Consider the following 18,937-nt stretch of genomic DNA (forward strand, 5'->3'; position numbering starts at 1 on the left):
GAAACAAATAGTGTGGAGAGGGAGGAGGTGCTGGGGAAGGTAGGTGGGATGGTGATAAATGAGTACTATCCAGATTGGAACAGATTTACCCCAGAAGGTATTGAATACAAGTTCCAAATCACTCTCAAAATCCTAGTGACCGTTAACATTCATGTTTTTTTTTGTCTGTGTGTTTCAGTAATTGCATGTCAGTTTGAATGGTTCATTGAGAGTGAGGAACCTATGGACTCACACACACCAACATGGAATTTAATTCAAAGAGTGACTCCTCTTCAAAGTACTTAATCGCTTTTAAAATCTTGACCATTTCTGCTGTCTAGTTAAACAAGTGTAGCTGAATACTGCTTCAATAGGAATTAGTGTTTAATAGGAACATATTTGTGAAACTTACAGTTCCTCAAGCTTTAGCATAAACTGGTGGAGACTTTTGGCGCTTGCAAAAAGGCTCACCTCTCTGTTAATACTGAAGAAAAATTGGAGTTTAAAAGTAAGTTCACCCGGTGTCAGGGAATGAAATGTTAATGTTGACTTGAATATAATTTTTAAAAAAGTAATATATTTGTGTAGCACTAAACTCAAATTAAAATTTGGATATGCCAGTTGACTCCTGTTTGACACTGGATGGAATGGCGGTGACATCAGATTCAGTGATGATTGAGAATCTAAAGAATATGAGGATAAGATTTAAAATCCAAATATCATTGAACTCTTCAAGAAATGTATTACTGGAAAAGGGGGAAAGCATGTATGTCTATTAGAATTGAATACACTCTGAAGGCGGTGGCACAGATGAAACAGACCTGTGTGCTAAAACTTATCACAAATTTCACATTGAATGGAGCAGTTTAAACAGGCTGGAGGAAGCAGACATGCCAGCGCAAACTTTTGAATTTGTGCATTCTGTTCATAAACATCAGCAAAATTGTGGGAACCTGTTTATTCTTTCTCTTTTATTGCACAGAACCATACGATTACACTAATTTTGATGAGGAATTTAAAGATTATGAGCCCCGTCCGTTTGACCCGCAGTTTGGTACCATAGGTTGGTACGATCTTCGTTCGAGAAGGAAGAGGGATGTTCCAGACACAGAAAATCGTCAAACCATTTACTACAAAGTCTGTTTCTGCTTAGTATTAATTAATGCAGTTAACATTTTCAGATCGACATGATTGCAGAATGGAGTCAATAAAACAAATTCCATCTGATATTCAACATAAATTTTAAGTTTAGAATAACAAGCTCACAAGAGCTTGGTTTTAGATATCACTTGGGACCACAGACTAACAGACAAAGGAACAAAGCAAAACGACTCTGCGATTTGATGTAGAAACTCCTGACTCCGAAGCCTGCAGCCGCCCTCCAATTCTCAAGTCAGAAGTGTGTCAATGATGGTGCAGATCCAACAACACTGGAAACGATCTTGAGTCTAGACCAAAGCAGCCCCTTGATTGGCACCGTATCCATTCTCTCCACAACCAACTCCAAGACACAATAATGTGTCCATATACAAGATGCACTGCCACATTTTTTTCCAACTATTCTTACACCCGCCTTTCCAGACTTAGAAAACTCATCTTCAAGGTCAAGGACATCAGACATGGTAGCACTAATCCCAGTAAAAATCACCTCCAAGCTACTCTCAAACTTATTTGGAAATGAATGATTGTTCCTGAGTCAATATTAGTAATCTCTTTTGGAACAGCATTGTGGGTCTGTGTACAGCAACATGAAGCTGTTCAAGAAGTCAATTTGTGCTGGACAATCAGCAACAGCTATGTCTCATTAAAGAATAAATAAATCGGAAAGAAATCCATCTGAGAGTCACAAGCAAATGGGTAACTTTTTTTTGTTCACTCTGCAGCTCGTGGGCTATTACCAATTTTGACAATGACAAATGAAGCTTTTGTTTGGTTTGCTATTGATAGCAGCTGTCCACAAAATAAAAACAATTGGCATCAGAGATAATGGGAACTGCAGATGCTGGAGAATCCAAGATTACAAAGTGTGGAGCTGGGTGAACACAGCAGGCCAAGCAGTATCTCAGGAGCACAAAAGCTGACGTTTCGGGCCTAGACCCTTCATCAGAAAAGAGGGAGGAGGAGAGGGCTCTGAAAGAAATAGGGAGAGGGGAAGGCAGATTGAAGATGGATAGAGGGGAAGATAGGTGCAGAGGAGACAGACAAGCAATAAGGAAGGAGAGGATCAAATATGAAGGTAAGCTAGCTAGTCATATCAGAAATCATAGTAACGGCTTCTTTCAATACATAAGAAACAAACGTGAGGCAAAGGTAGACACTGGGCCACTCCAAATTGATGCTGGAAGGCAAGTGGTGGGAGATAAGGAAGTAGCTGAAGAACTTAATAAGTACTTTGCGTCAGTCTTCACAGTGGAAGACATGAGTAATATGCCAACAATTAGGGAGAGCCAGGGGGCAGAGCTGAGGATGGTAGGAATTACAAAAGAGCAAGTGCTAAAAGAGCTAAAAGGTCTAAAAATTGATAAATCTCCTGGCCCCAATGGGCTATATCCTAGAGTTCTGAGGAAGGTGGCTGAGGAAATAGCAGAGGCTTTGGCTATGATCTTTCAAAAGTCACTGTAGTTTTTTTTTGAGTGCGAGCAGCAGCGGAGGCAAGACGGACCCGGAAGACTGCAGCTAAGGTAAAGCAGTTTATTTTTAAAATTACTTACCGGTAGCGGGCAGTGGTGTTTTTTCCTCTTTCAGAGAAGGAGCGGGAGCAGCGGAGGAAGTGACGAGGACCAGAGGGGCAGCCCGGAAGGAAAGCAGTGAGTATAAATACTCACCCTTCGACGCCAACGGCCATTTTGAGTGCGAGCAGCAGCGGAGGTAAGACGGACCCGGAAGACTGCAGCTAAGGTAAAGCAGTTTATTTTTAAAATTACTTACCGGTAGCGGGCAGTGGTGTTTTTTCCTCTTTCAGAGAAGGAGTGGGAGCAGCAGAGGAAGTGACGAGGACCAGAGGGGCAGCCGGGAAGGAAAGCAGTGACCATATATATCAGCCTTCGACGCCAACGGCCATTTTGAGTGCGAGCAGCAGCGGAGGCAAGACGGACCCGGAAGACTGCAGCTAAGGTAAAGCAGTTTATTTTTAAAATTACTTACCGGTAGCGGGCAGCGGTGTTTTTCCTCTTTCAGAGAAGGAGCGGGAGCAGCAGAGGAAGTGACGAGGACCAGAGGGGCAGCCGGGAAGGAAAGCAGTGACCATATATATCAGCAAGGCGTGTTAGGGAAATGGAGCTGGAGCTGGATGAACTACGGATCATTCGGGAGGCAGAGGGGGTAATTGAGAGGAGTTACCGGGAGTTGGTCACTCCTAAGGCTCAGGACGAGGATAGATGGGTTACAGTTAGGGGGAGGAAAGGGGACAGACAGACAGTGCAGAGATCCCCTGTGGGCATTCCCCTCAGCAATAAGTATACCGTTTTGGATACTGCTGGGGGGGATGACCTACCAGAGGAAAGCCATAGTGGTCAGTTCTCTGGCACTGAGCCTGACACTGTGGCAAAGAAAGGAAGGGGGCAGAATAGAAAAGTACTCGTGGTAGGGGACTCGATAGTTAGGGGAATCGACAGGAGATTTTGTGGGCAAGATCGGGATTCCCGGAAGGTATGTTGCCTCCCTGGTGCCAGGGTCCGGGACGTCTCCGATCGGGTGTATAAAGTTCTAAAAGGGGAGGGCGAACAGCCAGAAATCGTGTTAGATATTGGCACAAATGATATAGCCAGAAATAGGTTTGAGGATATAAAAAGTGATTTCAGGGAGTTAGGATGGAAGCTGCAGAGCAGGACGAACAGAGTAGTGTTCTCTGGTTTACTACCGGTGCCACGAGATAGCGAGGTGAGGAACAGGGAGCGGGCGCAGCTGAACACGTGGCTTCGCAGCTGGTGTAGGAGGGAGGGCTTCAGATATGTTGATAATTGGGATGCCTTCTGGGGGAGGTGGGACCTGTACGAGAAGGACGGGTTGCATCTGAACTGGAAGGGGACCAATGTCCTGGGTGGAAGGTTTGCTCGAGTAGTTCGAGAGGGTTTAAACTAGTATGGCAGGGGGGTGGGAACCTGAGCTGTATACCAGAGGTGAGCCTTGATGCAGGTGAGGCAGTAGCAAGAGGTAGACCAGCTAGTGGGAAGGATTTTCCTGGGAAGGAACCAAGGGATCAGTTAAAGTGTGTTTGCTTTAATGCAAGGAGTATCAGGAATAAAAGTGATGAACTTAGAGCATGGATCAGTACCTGGTGCTATGATGTTGTGGCCATAACAGAGACATGGGTTTCTCATGGGCAGGAATGGTTGCTGGATCTTCCAGGGTTTAGAACATTTAAAAAGAATAGGGAGGGGGGGAAAAAGAGGAGGGGGTGTAGCACTACTAATCAGAGAGGGTATCACAGCTACAGAAGCTTCCTTTGTCGAGGAAGATCTGCCTACTGAGTCAGTATGGGTGGAAATTAGGAACAGCAAGGGAGTAGTCACCTCGTTAGGGGTTTACTACAGGCCCCCCAATAGCAGCAGGGAGATTGAAGAAAGCATAGGTCGACAGATTTTGGAAAAGTGTGCACGCAGTAGGGTTGTTGTAATGGGTGACTTTAACTTTCCTAATATTGATTGGAACCTCCTTCGAGCAGAAGATTTGAATGGAGCTGTTTTTGTAAGGTGTGTTCAGGAGGGTTTCCTAACGCAGTACGTTGACAGGCCGACGAGGGGAGAGGCCATTCTAGACTTGGTGCTCGGAAACGAGCCGGGGCAGGTATCAGATCTTGTGGTGGGAGAGCATTTTGGTGATAGTGACCATAACTGCCTCACGTTCTACATAGCTATGGAGAAGGAGAGGATTAGGCAAAATGGGAGGATATTTAATTGGGGAAGAGGAAACTATGATGCGATTAGACATGAGTTAGGAAGCATGGACTGGGAGCAGTTGTTCCATGGTAAGGGAACTATCGACATGTGGAGACGGTTTAAGGAACAGTTGTTGGGAGTGATGAGTAAATATGTCCCTCTGAGACAGGCAAGAAGGGGTAAGATTAAGGAACCTTGGATGACGAGAGCGGTGGAGCTTCTAGTGAAAAGGAAGAAGGTAGCTTACATAAGGTGGAGGAAGCTAGGGTCAAGTTCAGCTAGAGAGGATTACATGCAGGCAAGGAAGGAGCTCAAAAATGGTCTGACGAGAGCCAGGAGGGGGCACGAGAAAGGCTTGGCAGAAGGAATCTGGGAAAACACAAAGGCATTTTACACTTACGTGAGGAATAAGAGAATGGTCAAAGAAAGAGTAGGGCCGATCAGGGATAGCATAGGGAACTTGTGTGTGGAGCCTGAGGAGGTAGGGGAAGCCCTAAATGAGTTTTTTGCTTCTGTCTTTACGAAAGAAACGAACTTTGTAGTGAATGAAACCTTTGAAGAGCAGGTGTGCATGCTGGAATGGATAGAGATATACGAAGCTGATGTGCTGAAAATTTTGTCAAACATTAAGATTGACAAGTCGCCAGGCCCGGATCAGATTTGTCCTCGGCTGCTTTGGGAAGCGAGAAATGCAATTGCTTCGCCACTTGCGAAGATCTTTGCATCCTCGCTCTCCACTGGAGTCGTACCTGAGGACTGGAGAGAGGCAAATGTAATTCCTCTCTTCAAGAAAGGAAATAGGGAAATCCCCGGCAATTATAGACCGGTAAGTCTCACGTCTGTCGTCTGCAAGGTGTTAGAAAGGATTCTGAGGGATAAGATTTATGACCATCTGGAAGAGCATGGCTTGATCAAATACAGTCAACACGGCTTTGTGAGGGGTAGGTCATGCCTTACAAACCTTATCGAGTTTTTTGAGGATGTGACTAGAAAAGTTGATGAGGGTCGAGCTGTGAATGTGGTGTATATGGACTTCAGTAAGGCATTTGATAAGGTTCCCCATGGTAGGCTCATTCAGAAGGTCAGGAGGAATGGGATACAGGGGAACTTAGCTGCTTGGATACAGAATTGGCTGGCCAACAGAAGACAGCGAGTGGTAGTAGAAGGAAAATATTCTGCCTGGAAGTCAGTGGTGAGTGGAGTTCCACAGGGCTCTGTCCTTGGGCCTCTACTGTTTGTAATTTTAATTAATGACTTGGACGAGGGAATTGAAGGATGGGTCAGCAAGTTTGCAGACGACACAAAGGTCGGAGGTGTCGTTGACAGTGTAGAGGGCTGTTGTAGGCTGCAGCGGGACATTGACAGGACGCAGAGATGGGCTGAGAGGTGGCAGATGGAGTTCAACCTGGATAAATGCGAGGTGATGCATTTTGGAAGGTCGAATTTGAAAGCTGAGTACAGGATTAAGGATAGGATTCTTGGCAGCTTGGAGGAACAGAGGGATCTTGGTGTGCAGATACATAGATCCCTTAAAATGGCCACCCAAGTGGACAGGGTTGTTAAGAAAGCATATGGTGTTTTGGCTTTCATTAACAGGGGGATTGAGTTTAAGAGTCGTGAGATCTTGTTGCAGCTCTATAAAACTTTGGTTAGACCGCACTTGGAATACTGCGTCCAGTTCTGGGCGCCCTATTATAGGAAAGATGTGGATGCTTTGGAGAGGGTTCAGAGGAGGTTTACGAGGATGCTGCCTGGACTGGAGGGCTTATCTTATGAAGAGAGGTTGACTGAGCTCGGTCTCTTTTCATTGGAGAAAAGGGGGAGGAGAGGGGACCTAATTGAGGTATACAAGATAATGAGAGGCATAGATAGAGTTGATAGCCAGAGACTATTTCCCAGGGCAGAAATGGCTAGCACGAGGGGTCATAGTTTTAAGCTGGTTGGTGGAAAGTATCGAGGGGATGTCAGAGGCAGGTTCTTTACGCAGAGAGTTGTGAGAGCATGGAATGCGTTGCCAGCAGCAGTTGTGGAAGCAAGGTCATTGGGGTCATTTAAGAGACTGCTGGACATGTATATGGTCACAGAAATTTGAGGGTGCATACATGAGGATCAATGGTCGGCACAACATTGTGGGCTGAAGGGCCTGTTCTGTGCTGTACTGTTCTATGTTCTATGTTCTATGATTGGAAAATTGCTGTTGTAACTCCCTTGTTTAAGAAAGGATCAAGGCAAAAGATGGAAAATTACAGGCCGATTAGCTTGACCTCGGTAGTTGATTAAAATTCTTGAATCATTGTCAAGGATGAGATTTCGAAATTCCTGGAAGTGCAGGGTCAAATTAGAACAAGTCAGCATGGATTTAGTCAGGGGAGGTCGTGCCTGAAAAACCTGTTAGGATTCTTTGAAGAGGTAACAGGTATGTTAGACCAGGGAAACCCAGCGGATGTTATCTATCAAGACTTCCAACAGGCCTTTGATAAGGTGTCTCAGGAGGCTGCTGAGCAACGTGAGGGCCCATGGTGTTCGAGGTGAGATACTGGCCTGGATTGAGGATTGGCTGTCTGACAGAAGGCAGAGAGTTGGGATTAAGGGCTCTTTTTCAGAATGGCAACCAGTGACGATTGGTGTCCCGCAGGGTTCAGTGGTCGGGCCGCTGCTGTTCACCTTATATGTTAATGATCTGGATGAAGGGACTGGGGGCATTCTGGCGAAGTTTTCCGATGATACGAAGATAGGTAGACAGGCAGGTAGTACTGAGGAGGTGGAGAGGCGGCAGTAAGATTTAGACAGTTTAGGAGAGTGCTCCAGGAAATGGCTGATGAAATTCAATGTGAGTAAATGTGAGGTTTTTCACTTTGGTAAAAAGAATACAGGCATGGAATATTTTCTAAATGGTGAGAAAATTCGTAAAACAGAAGTACAAAGGGATCTGGAATTCTTGGTCCAGGATTCTCGAAAAGTTAACTTGCAGGTCGAGTCCATGATTAAGAAAGCGAATGTAATGTTGTTGTTTATCTCAAGAGGGTTGGAATATAGAAGCAGTGATGTGCTTCTGAGGCTTTATAAAGGTCTAGTTAGGCCCCATTGAGAATACCGTGTCCAATGTTGGGCCCCACACCTCAGAAAGGACATACTGGCCCTGGAGCGTGTCCAGCGGAGATTCACACGGATGATCCCTGGAATGGTAGGTTTGACATACGATGAACGGCTAAGGATCCTGGGATTGTACTCATTAGAGCTGAGAAGGTTGAGGGGAGATCTAATAGAAACTTACGAGATAATGTGTGGCTTAGAAGGGGTGGACACTAGGAAGTTGTTTCTGTTAGGCCAGGAGACTAGGACCCGTGGGCACAGCCTTAAAATTAGAGGGGGTAAATTTAAAACGGAAATGAGACGACTTTTCTTAAGACGGAGAGTGGCGGGCTTGTGAAATTCATTGCCACGGAGTGCAGTGGGGGCCGGGACGTTGGATGCCTTCAAGGCAGAGATCAACAAATTCTTGATCTCACAGGAATCAAGGGCGACGGGGAGCGTGCAGTGAAGTGGAGTTGAAATGCCCATGAGCCATGATTTAAATGGCGGAGTGGACTTGATGGGTCGAATGGCCCGACTTACACTCATATCTTATGGTCTTAAGTTAAAGGGTCGGACATGAAGCCACTCGAGGTGAGTGTAGGTGGGGAGAGGTCAGTCTGGGGAGGACAGACAGGTCAAGGGGGCGGGAAGCGGTTAGTCGGTCAGGAATGGGGGTTTGGCTTGAGCTGGGAGGAGGGGATCGGGGAGAGGAAGAGCAGATTAGGAACGTGGGGACGAGCTGGGCTGGTTTTGGGATGCAGTGGTGGGAGGGGAGATTTTGAAGCTTGTGAAGTCCACATTGATACCATTGGGCTGCAGAGTTCCCAAGCCTCAGTTAAGGAAGGACAATAAACACTGGTCAGTCAGTCATACATCGAACAAAAAAAGTTCATTTTTAAAAGAAAATAGGATGCATCTGTCAATCAAGTGGCAAAGTATTATCGAGTTTTGAGAAGATTTTTAGCTCAGGGTTGAGGTTTTGGATGTAAGATTGCTCACTGAGCTGGAAGGTTAGTTTTCAGATGATTCGTCACCATTCCAGGCAAAATCATCAGTGAGCCTCCAGTGAAGCGCTGGTGTTCGGTCCCGCTTTCTATTCAAGTGTTTAGGTTTCCTTGTGTTGGTCATGTTATTTCCTGTTCTTTTTCTCCGAGGATGGTAGATGGATTTGGAGCCAGTGTGTTCTCCCTAGTATAGTTTGTGTATGGAATGAACTGCCAGAGGAGTGCCAGAGGCTATTATAATCACAGTATTTAAAAGTCACCTGCATGGACACATGAATAGGAAGGGTCTGGAGGGATATGGGCAACATGCTGGCAAATGGAACTAGTCATTTACGATATCTGGTTGGCATGGAGGAGTTGGACTGAAGGGTCTGTTTCCCTGCTGCACAACTCTACGACTCTGTCTTTGTCTCTTTGTGTCTCTCTCTCTCGCCCTCGCTCCCCCCTCCCATTTTCTCAAAAACCCACCCCTCGTCACACCCACAATCTCTGTCTCTCCATCTCTCTGTGTGTGCCTCACTCTGTGTCTACGTCTCTCTCTCTCTCTGTTGTCTTGTCTCTGCCACCTCGCTGTGCACTTCTGTCTCTCTTTCTTTCTCTTTCACTCTGTCTCTTTGTGTGTGTGTGTGTGTGTGTGTGTGTGTGTGTGCGCGCGCTCCTCTCTGTCTCTCGTCTTGTCTCTGCCTCCCTCTGTGTGTGCTCTGCCGTTCTCTCTCCCCTGTCTCTCCGTCTCTCCCTGTGAACTTCTCCCTCTCCCCTGCCCCCGCCCCCGGCGCTCTGTCTTTCTCTGTGTCTCTCTTCCTCTCGCCGTGTGTTTATCTGTCCGTGCATCTCCACCCGCTCAGCAGGGAGCATTGAGTTTTTTTTTAAAAGTTTAAAAATCTGTTTAAACCCAACCCATCCGCAATCAGACTGCATTTCTAATTCTCTCTCTCACACACACAGTCTGTCTCTTTCTCCCTCTCAGTCAATCCCCTTCCTCTCCTGTTCCTACTCACGCCTTCCCCCCCCCTCTGCCTCGGTGACGAGTCCGCTGTCTGGAACCCTTTTCCCGGGAGGGGACTGAGGACCCAGCTGTTCTGCATCGGGATCAGCGTACCACGATCCCGGACCCCTACAGCCTCCGGCATGACCACTGGGCGAGGAGCAGGCATCCAGGCTGCTGGAGCGCTCACTGCTCAGTGGCTCGGCCCTGCGCCGCCTTGGCCGGGAGCGGGGATCCGAGGTGGGAGAAGGCCTCTTCGCCCGGCTCCTGGGCACAGCTACCTGCCTGAACACTAAAATGTGAGGCTGGATGAACACAGCAGGCCAAGATCTTGGATTCTCCAGCATCTGCAGTTCCCACTATCTCTGGTACCTGCCTGAACAGCTGCCTGGCACCGAACCCACCCCCTCTCCTCCCCTCCCCTCTCCCCGCCCCCTCCTCCCTTCCCTACCCGCCCCTCCTCCTTCCCCCCAACCCCCTCCTCCTACCCCCCGCCCCGTCCTCCTGCTCCCTCCCTCCATTCATCCATTCCTTCCTCCTGTCAGTCCTCGCTCCCTCCCTCCAGCCATCCATTCCTCCCTCGCTCGGTCCCTCCAGCCATCCATTCGTCCCTCGCTCCAGCCGTCGCACCCTCCCTCCCTCACTCCAGTCAGTCAAAACAACAAAGAAAATTACAGCACAGGAACAGGCTCTTCAGCCCTCCAAGCCTGCGCCGACCAAGATCCTCTGTCTGACCAGTCACCTATTTTCTCACGGTCTGTGTCCATTTGCTCCCTGCCCGTCCGTGTACCTGTCCAAATATATCTTAAAAGATGCTAATGTGTCTGCGTCGCCCACCTCTGCTGGCAGGTGCCCACCAACCTCTGTGTAAAGAACTTGCCATGCATATCTCCCCTAAATTTTCCTCCTCTCGTCCACGTCCTTTTGGTAATGGACACAGTACTCTAAATGTGGCCGAACCACAGTCCTATACAACTGCAACATGACCTGCCAACTCTTGTACTCAATACCCTGTCCAATGAAGGAAAGCATGCCATATGCCGCCTTGACCACCCTATTGACCTGCATTGTCACTTTCAGGGAACAATGGACCTGAACACCCAGATCTCTCTGTTCATCAATTTCCCCCAAAACTTTTCCATTTACTGTTTCGTTTGCCCTTGAATTTGATCTTCCAAAATGCATCACCTCGCATTTGCCTGGATTGAACTCCATCTGCCATTTATCTGCCCAACTCTCCAGTCTATCTCTGTTCTGTTGTAATCTCTGATAGTCCCCTTCACTGTCTGCTTCTCCATTCCTCCCTTGTAGTGCAATTAGGCAAGACTTAGGAGGCATAGAATGGGTTAGCAAAATGCAGGGGATGGGGACAATTGAATTGTGGAGCCGGTTTAAGGAACAGATATTGCGTGTCCTTGAGAGGTACGTCCCTGTCAGGCAGGGAGGAAGCGATCAGCTAAGGGAACCGTGGTTTACTAAAAAAATTGTATCTCTTGTTCAGCAGAAGAGGGAGGCTGATGTGACGATGAGACCAGATGGTTCAGATGAGGTGATGGAGAGCTACAGATTAGCTAGGGAGGATTTAAAGAGAGAGTTAAGAAGAGCAAGGAAGGTACATGAGCAGACATTGGCAGGTAAATAAAGGAGAGCCCTAAAGCTTTCTATAGGTATGTGAGGAATAAGAGGATGACTGGGCTAGGCAAAGGGCCAGTCAAAGACAGAAGTGGGAAGTTGTGTGTGGACGCTGTGGAGATTGGAGAGGTGCTAAATGAATATTTCTCATCTGTTTTCACTGAGCGACAGGAGAATATTGCAGAGGAAGTGACTGAGTTAGAGGCTACTAGAATTGCAAAGGTTACGGTTAGTAAGGAGGAAGTGTTATCAATTCGACAACGTGTGAAGGTAGATAAAACCTCTGGGCCTGATGGGATTTTTCCGAGGATTGTCTGGGAAGCTAGGGAGGAGGTGGTGGAGCCTTTGGCCTTGATCTTGGATTCCTCATTGTCTACAGGTTTAGTACCAGAGGACTGGAGAAGTGCAAATGTTGTGCCCTTGTTCAAGAGGGGCAATAAGAATGACCCAGGCAATTAAAGACCTGTGAGCCTTGCGTCTGTTGTAGGAAAAATTTTGGAAAGGATTATAAGAGATAGGATTTATAATCATCTCGAAAGCAACAATGTGATTGGAGATAGTCAACATGGATTTGTCAAGGGCAGGTCGTGTCTCACAAACTTCATTGAGTTTTTTGAGAAGGTGACCAATCATGTGGATGAGGGTCGGGCAGTTGGCGTGGTGTACATGGACTTCAGTAAAGCCTTTGATAAGTTTCCCCATGGTAGGCTATTGGAGAAAATACAGAGGCACGGGATTGAGGGAGATTTAGCCATTTGGATTAGAAACTAGCTTTCACTAAGAAGGCAATGAGTGGTGGTTGATGGAAAATATTCAGCCTGGAGTCTGATTACTCGTGGTGTGTCTCAAGGATCTGTTTTGAGACTACTGCTGTTGTCATTTTTATAAATGACTTGGATGCAGGCATTGGTGGATGGGTTAGTAAGTTTGCAGATGACACTAAAGACAATGGAGTGGTGGACATTGTGGAAGAATGTTGCAGGTTGCAGGGAGACTTGGATAAACTGAAAAATTGGGCCGAAAGGTGGCAAATGGAGATTAATACGGATAAATGTGAGGTGATTCACTTTGGGAGGAATAATAGGAAGGCAGGACACCGGGTCAACAGAAAGATTCTTGGTAGTGGAGATGAACAGAGGGATCTTGGTGTCCATGTACATAGGTTCCTGAAAACTGCCCCCCAGGTTGATAGTGCTGTTCAGAAGTCTGATGGTGTTTTAGGTTGCATTGGTAGAGGGATTGAGTTGCGGAGACGTGATGTCATTCTGCAACTCTACAAAACGCTAGTGCGGCCTCGCTTTGAATATTGCATGGTCGCTCCATTACAGGAAGGATGTGGAATCGTTGCAACAGGTGCAGAGGAGATTTACCAGGATGTTGCCTGGTCTGGAGCGAAGGTCTTATGAAGAAAGGCTGAGGAACTTGGGTGTGTTCTCATTGGAGAGAAGGAGGCTGAGAGGGGATTTAGTAGAGACATACAAGATGGTCAGTGGATTAGATAGGGTGCACAGTGAGAGTCTTTTTCCGAGGATGATGACTTCAGCTGGTACAAGGGGGCACAGCTACACATTGAGGGGTGATGGATTTAAGACAGATGTCAGAGGCAAGTTCTTTCCTCAGAGAGTGGTACGGGGGTGGAATGCTCTGCCTGCCAATGTAGTTAACTCAGCCACATGAAGGGCATTTAAACAGCCCTTGGATAAGCATATGGATGCTGATGGGATAGTGTAGGGGAATGGGCTTAGATTAGTTCACAGGTCAGCGCAACATGGATGGCCAAAGGGCCTGTTCTGCGCTGTGTTGTTCCATGTACTATTACAGTTCACAGATCACATTTAACACTAAAATGAGTGGTAGAGTAAAGAGGATAATGAAAATCTGCAGATGGACACAAAGTTTAAATGAATGGACAAGGGTCTTGCAGATGGAGTGCAATGATGGTAAATGTGAGGCTGTCCATTTTGGTAGCAATTAGGGCAAAATGGAGTATTACTTAAATGGTGAAAAATTGTAGCATGCTGCTATGCAGAGGGAGCTGGGCAACCTTGTGTATGAATCACAGAACGTTTGCAGATGCAGCTGGTAATTGAGGCAACAAATGGAATAGTGTCCCTTATAGCTCGAGTGATGCAGTTTAAAAATCGGGAGGGGATGCTCCAGTTGTATAGGGTGCTGGTAAAGCTTGATGTAGAGTAGTTTGTACAGTTTTAGTCTCCTCACTTTAGAAAGGATGTGCTGGCACTGGAGGGGGTGCAAAGGAGCTTCACAAGAATGATTCCAGAATTGAAAATGTTGCTGTATGGGGAGAGATTGAGGAGACTAGGATTGCACTCACTGAAACTTCGAAGAATGAGGGGTGTTCTAATAGCAACTTTTAAAATGATCAAAGAAATAGATAGGAAAGAAACACGGAAGTTGTTTCCACTGATGGGTGAAATTACAACTGGGGGGCACAGCCTCAAAATAAGGGTGAACAGATTTAAGACTGAGTTGAGGATGAGCTGCTTCATCCAAAGGGTTGTGAATCTGTGGAATTCTCTGCTCAGTGAAACAGTTGAGGTTCCCTGATTGAATGTTTTAAAGGCCAAGACAGATAGATCTTTGAACAGGAAAGGAATTGAGGGTTATGGTGAATGGCGGCTAAGTGGAGCTGAGTCCGCACAAAGATCAGCCATGACCTCATTGAATGGCAGAGTGAGCTGAAAGAGACAGATGACCTACTCCTACTTTATTTCTTATGTCCGTATGTCCTTAGATTGCCATCCTTGTCATTCCTCCTTCCCTGGAATAGGCCAGTTCTGAATGCTGATCAGTAGGTCTTTAAATAACTCCCGCGTATCAAATGTCGACTTGTTCAATAAAAGCTCCTCCCAATGAATACTGCTCAGCTCCTACCTAATACTCCTTCCCCCAATTTAGTAGCTCCCCACAAGTTCCTGATTGTTCATAGCTATTTTAAAATGTAAGGAGAGGCGATCACCCCGTTTGAAGAAGCTCCTGGTTCAGTGTTTTTCCCCATGTGGGAGTCAGCTACAGGTTTTCTTGTTCCAAGATTGGGGAGGAAATAGCCCAGTGGTGGTACTGCTGGACTGTTAATTCAGAGACTTAGATAACATTCTGGGGACCTGTGTTCAAATCACAGCACAGCAGATGGTGGAATTTGAATTGAACATAAAAGTAAATCATGAATGAAGAATCTAATGATGACCATGAAATCATTGCCAAATGTCAGAAAAACCCAACTGCTTCACTGATGTCCTTTAGGAAAGCAAACTGCCATCTTTACGTGGTCTGGCCTACTTGTGACTGCAGACCCACAGCCATATGATTGACTCTGAACTGTCCCCTGGGCAACGAGGGATGGACAATAAACACTGCGTAGCTAGTGATGTCCTCCTCCCATTAACAAATAAATAAAATTGGATTCTACATCTTCTGATTGAAGATTTGTTTCTTATTCTCACAGTAATTTCATCGCTTACAGTCAGTTTCCCTCCTGCCTGTCTTTTTTGAATGTCACGTAGCCCTGCACATTTACCTCCAGTGTTGATCTCCTTAGAACCATGTCTTTGTAATAGCTCTCAAATCATGCCCGTCAACCTAGAAATGTGCTTTTAATTTGTTGATTTTGTTCTGAATACAATGAGCACGCAAGCAAAGAGCCATTAATTTTGCTTTATAACTTTATTTGACCTCTTGACATTATTTACAGCTGTTTTCTGTTTCTACATGCTGTCTTTTCCAGTCCCATGCTGAGTATTGTTATCCCAATAGTTCTTTAATGTCAGTGTGTGTGTATTCCTGGGCGAATACGCTCGTGTGGTCTACGGAGTTGTGGAGGTCGCAGTTCTAGGACAGCCATTTCATAGGCCTACGCTGCAGGTTAGAAGAAAAGACAATCTTTTGCTCTGAGCTCTGCAAACCAGGGCGATGTCAAAAAGGAAACAAGGTCAAAAGAATTTCAACAAGAATCTCAAAATTAACTGCTGAATTCATATCAGCATTACAGGGATCGCCCAACTTAGTGGCCACAACATCCCACTTTCTATTCTTCACAAACAATCCAAATTCTGAACTATCTGTATCCCTCTTAACTTTTATGTTTTTTGAGCTAATTTCTTGTGTCTAACTTGTGCATATTTGTGGTGCCTTATGACTTCTTGCGTTTAGCAATTGATAAACTCACTCTCTCTTGAATTGAGTAAAACCTAGGTTTATAGGATCCCCAGTGTGGAAACAGGCCATTCAGTTCCACAAGTCCACAGCAACCCTACAAAGAGCATCCCACCCAGACCCATCCCCATTCCCTACTCTATCCCTGTCAGCCTGCATTTCCAATGGCGAATATACCTAACCTACACGTATGTGGGCAATGTGGGTAATTCAGCATTCCCAATCCGCCTAACCTACATGTTTCTGGACTGGTCAAAACAATGATTCGATATGAATTAGTTAGAATGCAGCTGTTGACTGTCATCTCCCATCCCTGTGTTGGAGTGAGATTTAACATTCAAGATCAAAAATGAAACACTTGAACAAGATAGTTCAAATTGCGGTTGTTGACTTGCTCGCCGAGTTGGCTTGTTTTCATTCAGACGTTTCGTCACCGTGATCAATGACATCATCACTAGAGCCTCCAACAAAACAATGTTACTCTACTCTGTCTGGAATTTATACTGTCCGGTCTGTTACCATGAGTACTGTCACTTCTGGTTTTGATCTATATGGGTTTGTATGTGGGGGCCCAATTGTATCTGCTTGTTGGTTGCATTATGGGTGGAGAATCACGCCTCTCATACAAAACTGGGACAAGGTAACCATAGTAGCCCAAGCCAAGCATAGACATGCAGAGGAATCCTAGAGGCATGGTTCTCAACCCATTCTCCAGCCTCACATTCTTGGTCTCTTCTATTTGAATATGATCACTCAACCATATCCTTTATGACAAACAACAGAGTCTTACATCACAAAATCTTCAGACAGGACTGTCCAGACAGATCCACTTGAACTCATGATATCATCTTTCGCTGGAGGGTTTCCGAAATGTCTACATTCTTCCTCACCTGAGCATCCTTGCGTTCGTGGTTGACAGAGATCTCAGCCATGTCCAACCCATGTCCTACACTTTGGCCTCACCCCTGATGAGGTTCCCTGGTCCTCAATGACCAACCCATCAATATCCACATCGAGAAGAACATCAGCCACGATTTCTAACAAGATCCCACCACCAGGCATATATTCCCCTCCCCTCTCTTGTCAGCCTTCCGCAGGGACCATTCCATCGGGACACCTCAATCCACTCCTTATCCATTCCCAACAGCTCCCCATAACCCAACAGCACTTTCCATGCCACCACAGAAGGCATAACATCTGCCCATTTACTTCCTCCCACTTCACTATCCAAGGCTTCCAGGGGAAGCAGCGATTTACCCACACTTCACTCAATCTAGTCTACTGTATTCACTGCTCTCCATATGGTCTCCTTCTGCATTGGGGAGACGAAACACAGACTGACCAACCGCTTGGCAGAACACCTTTTTTCTGGCCGTAAGAATGGCCCCAGGTTTCCAATTGCCTGTCACTTGAGCGCCCCATCATGATCCCTGTCCAAAATCTCTGTCTCAGGCTTGCTGCAGTGCTCCAGTGAGTGCAAGCTAACACCTCCGCTCGGTTCGCAGTAAACAGCAGCACCTCACAGTCGCGAACGGTTTTAGCTCCCCCTCCCATTCCTTAGACGACATGCCCATCATGGGCCTCCTGCAGTGCCACAATGATGCCACCCGAAGGGTGCAGGAACAGCAACTCATATTCCACTTGGGAACGCTGCAGCCCAATGGTATCGATGTGAACTTCACAAGCTTCAAAATCTCCCCTCCCGCCACTGCATCCCAAAACGAGCCCAGCTTGTCCCGCCTCCCTAACCTGTTCTTCCTCTCACCTATCCTCTCCTCCCACCTCACGCTGCACCTCCATTTCACACCAACTGACCTCATCCCGTCTCCTTGACCTGTCTGTCCTCCCTGGACTGACCTATCCTCTCCCGACCTTCCCACCTATACTCTCCTCTCCACCTATCTTCTTTTCTCTCCATCTTCGGTCCGCCTCCCCCTCTCTCGCTATTTATTTCAGAACTCTCTCCCCCTCCCCCTTTTCTGATGTAAGGTCTCGGCCCAACATGTCAGCTTTTGTGCTCCTGAGATGCTGATTGGCCTGCTGTGTTCATCCAGCTTCACACTTTGTTATCTTGGATTCTCCAGCATCTGCAGTTCCCTTTGTCTCTGAATAAAGGAGAAGGTAGGTCAAGAGGAGACAGACAGGTTAAAGAGGCGGCGGATAGAGCCAGTAATGATGAGTGTATGTGGGCAGTTAGGGAGGGGATCGGTCAGTCCAGGGAGGACGACCAGGCCAAGGGGGTGGAGCTGAGGCTGGTAGGTAGGAGATGGGGGTAGGGCTTGAGGTGGGAGAATGGATAGGTGGGAGGAATGACAGGTTAGGGAGGTGGGGATGAGCTGCGCTGGTTTTGGGATGTAGGTGGGGAGGGGAAATTTTGAAGCTTGTGAAGTCCACACTGGTACAATTAGGCTGCAGGGTTCCCAAGCAAAATAAGTGGTACTGTTCCTGCAACCTTTGAGTGGCATTGTTGTGGCACTGCAGGAGGCCCAGGATGGGCAGATGGAATTATGGTGTTGAAGGTGGAGATGTGCTCAATAAGTAGGAGCTTGACGTAGATGCCCTTGTTATCTGGACGTTCCAGAGATGTGTGTAAAGCCAAGGAGAGGGCATCTGCCATGGATCTGCTGCATCAGTAGGTGAATTGCAGTGGATCAAGGTAATGTGGGAGGCTGGAGTTGATGTGGCCCATGACCAACCTCTCAAAGCACTTCATATTTATAAATATGGATGTCAGAGACACTGGGCAGTAGTCATTGAGGCTTTTGAAAAAAATTGCTGACATTCAGTGCGGGGAACTTAAAGCATTAGCACGAACATCAGAAAATTGGAGAAGCCTCGAGCATATGAGCACAGGTAGCTGAGGGTAGGGAGGGCGTGAATTACAGAAATCAAAGAGGGCAAGATACAGAGAGAGAGAGAGAGAGAGAGACAGAGATCATAGTGAACAAATGATTGGCCTGGTAGGCAGTGGAAAATACATGATTTTACATGGAACATGCAGATATCTTCGAAAAACAGGACATTGAGTTTTGGAAATTAGTGTTATAGTTGATTTGGAGTGAACCAAGTTACTGTTCAGTTTGGTTGTGGCTTTTGATGAAGGGATGGTCCAACTGAGATTGAAATTGGAGGAAGATTTCAGGATTTTTTCATGTTCTTGTCTTTCTGTTATGCCCCGAGGTAAAAAGCATTGGAGATGCTGTTAATTTTTT

At 46.5% G+C, this 18,937-nt stretch overlaps 1 long non-coding RNA gene across 3 annotated transcripts in view; it reads left to right on the forward strand.

Moving 5' to 3' along the window:
* The first annotated feature begins 479 nt into the window (after positions 1-479).
* Positions 480-18,937, forward strand: part of LOC132207720 (uncharacterized) — a 55,513-nt gene continuing 37,055 nt past the window's right edge. For 2 of the 3 annotated variants that reach the window (XR_009443745.1, XR_009443746.1), the window contains exons 1-2: positions 480-2,847; positions 2,942-3,093. This is a non-coding gene — a long non-coding RNA (uncharacterized LOC132207720). Of the gene's footprint in view, positions 2,848-2,920; positions 3,094-18,937 lie in introns of all 3 variants that reach the window. The other variant, XR_009443747.1, reaches the window with a different exon arrangement.

Source organism: Stegostoma tigrinum, unplaced genomic scaffold (genome assembly GCF_030684315.1).
Source record: "Stegostoma tigrinum isolate sSteTig4 unplaced genomic scaffold, sSteTig4.hap1 scaffold_133, whole genome shotgun sequence".
NCBI classification, from domain to species: Eukaryota; Metazoa; Chordata; class Chondrichthyes; order Orectolobiformes; family Stegostomatidae; genus Stegostoma; species Stegostoma tigrinum.